The sequence below is a fragment of the Lactuca sativa genome, chromosome 7, assembly GCF_002870075.4.
Source record: "Lactuca sativa cultivar Salinas chromosome 7, Lsat_Salinas_v11, whole genome shotgun sequence".
Classification (NCBI taxonomy): Eukaryota; Viridiplantae; Streptophyta; class Magnoliopsida; order Asterales; family Asteraceae; genus Lactuca; species Lactuca sativa.
The window spans coordinates 36572996-36576968 of NC_056629.2; positions in this window are offsets into that span (position 1 = coordinate 36572996).

Below are 3973 nucleotides of genomic sequence, written 5' to 3' on the forward strand. Positions count from 1 at the left end.
GTCCGATGCAGGGGACACGGTCCCAGTTAGTTCCGGACTTCGGTCCGATGCAGTCAGTTCCGGACTTCGGTCCGATGCAGTCAGTTCCGGACTTCGGTCCGATGCAGGGGACAAGGTCCCAGTCAGTTCCGGACTTCGGTCCGATGCAGTTTTCCGGGTCCCGACCCGATGTAGTGGGCAAGGCCCAATATGTGTTTATATGTTGTTGTATGGTATGTGGTAAGTTGGGGGAGCTCACTAAGCTTCGTGCTTACAGTTTCAGTTTTGGTTTCAGGTACTTCCGCAAGCAAAGGGAAGAGCTCTGGATGACGGCATCGCACACACCACCGTTTCAGCTTTAGTTTGGATTTGATTTAGTTGTTGTTTTGGATATAGCATGTTACATTTTCCGCACAGTACTTTATTATCTTTTGGGACATATCACGCATGGTTTATCTATATGATACTCTGATTATAGTTTTGATGGTGTTAAAAACGAAATTTTTGGGTCGTATTTTTGGGTCGTTTCAGCTTTGGTCCCATCTTATACCTGTATTTAACGAGAACCAATTCTATTATTTTTTTCTCCTTAACTTCTTTGTTTTTCGATCCATGATTTACTTGAGCACTTCGACCAATTCTTTTATTTAATCTACTCAAATTTCATTTAAATGTTATAAAGCCCAACTTGTCCACTAACCATTTTCTTAAGTATCACATGTGGAATATATTGTGAATTCCATTAAGTTTAGGTGGCAATTCGAGTTTATATGCTTGTTTTCAAATGCTCTCTAAAATAGTAAATGGACCAATATATATTGGATTCAATTTTCCAATTTTCCTAAAATGAAAGAGTCATTTCCATGATGACATTTTCAACAAAATGTATTCATCTTATTTTCGAAAATATTGGGTTGATTCTTCAAGTTTACATAACTCTTTGTCTATCTTGAGCCACAAAAATTTGTCATCGTATTATTTTCACTTTTTATGTGGTCTTGTGTATAAGAATTGGTCTGGTAAACACTGTCTCTCCATCTTGCAACCAATATAATAGGGATTAATTTTTTTTTTCATACAAAGCCTCATAAGGACCCATTTTAATATTTAAGTGATAACTACTATTCTATAATAGCTCAATTAAAGGTAAACGCTCATCCTAATTTCTAGCGAAGTCTAAACCACATGCCCGAAGCATATCTTCTAATGTTTTGATTGTTTTTTCACTTTTTCTACCAGTTTGAGGATGGCATGTGGTGCTTAAACATAACTTTTCTCCAAGATTCTCTTGCAATTTCCTCCAAAACTAAGACGTAAACCGACTATATCAATTTAATACAATCGAGAATAGAACTTCATTTCTATTTACGAATTCATTTACATAAATTTCCACAAACTTCTCCATCACCATGTCTCCCACATTGCCTATAATAGTGCGCTTTTGGTTAATATATTGAAAATTACTCAAATCTTGGCATGCCCTTTCACTGTCTTTGGCAACTTTGTGATGAAATCCATGGTAATTTTATCCTATTTACATTTTGGCACATCTACTGGCTTCGAATCTGCATATGGTCTTTGATGTTCGGTCTTGGCGAAAGAATAAGTCAAACACGCTTCAATGTATCTTTCCATGTCAACTTTCACAGTCGGCCACCAATAAAAAGGCTTCATATCCATATGCATTTTGGTGCTTCTAGGGTGCACCGAGTACTATTTATGAGCCCCATCTAATAACAACTTGTGAAATTTCCCATTTTGTGACACCTAAATTATTCTTGGATTGTGTATGTTTTGACTCATTTCAAAATCAATGGATTTTCCAACTTCTCATTCTTTATGTTTACTTCACAACTAGCCTTGATTTTGTACTTATTTAATGTATGCATAATGGATTATAAAATCTTTATCCTTAATGACTGAACTCTTTGTTTTTCTCTAATTTATTTCCAACTAAATGCGTCCACTACAATATTAGATCTGCCTAGGTGATATAAAATCTTGTAATCATAATTTTGGAAAATCTCGATCTACATTCTTTGATGCATGTTGAGATTTTTTTATATTAACAAATAGTGTAAAACTTTTTTGATCAGTAAACATTTTACGTTGTGTTTCATATAAATAGTGTCTCCAAATTTTATGTGCATAAACAACTATTGTGTGTTCCAAATCAACTATTGTGAGTTCCAAACCAACTATTTTGAGTTCCAAATCGTGGGTGGCATAAGTCAATTCATGTGGTTACAACTATAATAAGGTATATATATACCATTACATTTCTTCTTTGCGTAAGAACACAACTCAATCCTAAACCTGAAGCATCATTATAGACTGAAAAATCTTATATCCCATCTGGTGAAGCCAAAATGGATGCCTCACAATTTTTTTTTTTAATTCTTCAAATGCTTTCTCTTGTGATTCAGTCCAAATATACTTTACACTTTTATTGGTTAGTGTATTAACTATACTAGCAATCTTTGAAGAATTTTCAATAAATCTTTAGTAATATCCACCTAAACCCATGAAACTTTGGATCTCCAATGGGTTCTTAGGAGATTCCTAATTCATAACCACTTTAATCATTGTTGGATCAAACTTTATATCTACTTTAGTTACTACATGACCTCAAGAATTGGATTTTGTGTATTCAAAAATCACATTTGGAACATTTTGCACAAAGCTTTTCTTTCTTCAAATTCTCCAATACAAGTCTAAAATACTCCCATGGTCCTCTGCAGTGTCGATTATATAAGTATATCATCAATGAAAACTATTATAAACTCATATAGATATGGTTTGCATACTCGATTCATCAGATCCATAAATACCATTGATACACTCTTTAGACCTAAAAAAATACAATGAATTCAAAATGGCCATATATTGTTCTAAAATATGTTTTCTCCACATCCTCATCTCTTACCTTCAATTGATGGTAACCGGATCAGAAATCAATCTTAGAAAAGAAATCTGCCCCTAGAAGTTGTAACGTCCCAAATTTCAAACCAATTTTTTTCATTTAAAACACATATTATGCATTCAAAACGCATTTCTAGAAACATAAATAACATCCATTTGTTTCAAATGCATAAGGTTTTAACATAGTTAAATTATGAAAACCAAGGGAAGTCGAATAACAACATAACATTAATGTGAATGTACAGTCGCGTTGCACCTTTCTCTCGAACAACCTTAATTACATTTAACTTAACAACAAAAACATAAGGCTTAGTGAGTTCCCCAATATACCACATATTTCGCCACACATATAATGCATACAAACAAAGGCTCTTAACTTTAGCCGATCATAACAAATCAATATACATATCCATATCGGGCATCTCTAGTTTACGACCTGTTATGGTCTTATGATCATCCAAGATCCATAAATACCATTGATACACTCTTTAGACCAAACAAAATACAATGAATTCAAAATGGCCATATATTGTTCTAAAATATGTTTTCTCCACATCCTCATCTCTTACCTTCAATTGATGGTAACCGGATCAGAAATCAATCTTAGAAAAGAAATCTGCCCCTTGAAGTTGTAACGTCCCAAATTTCAAACCAATTTTTTTCATTTAAAACACATATTATGCATTCAAAACCCATTTCTAAAAACATAAATAACATCCATTTGTTTCAAATGCATAAGGTTTTAACATAGTTAAATTATGAAAACCAACGGAAGTCGAATAACAACATAACATTAATGTGAATGTACAGTCACGTTGCACCCTTCTCTCGAACAACCTTAATTACATTTAACTTAACAACAAAAACATAAGGCTTAGTGAGTTCCCCAATATACCACATATTTCACCATACATATAATGCATACTAACAAAGGCTCTTAACTTTAGCCCATCATAACAAATCAATATACATATCCGTATTGGGCATCTCTAGTTTATGGCCTGTTATGGTCTTATGATCATCCAAACTAAGCCTATTTAACTCATGACTTTTTTCCGATTCTGTCATCAAC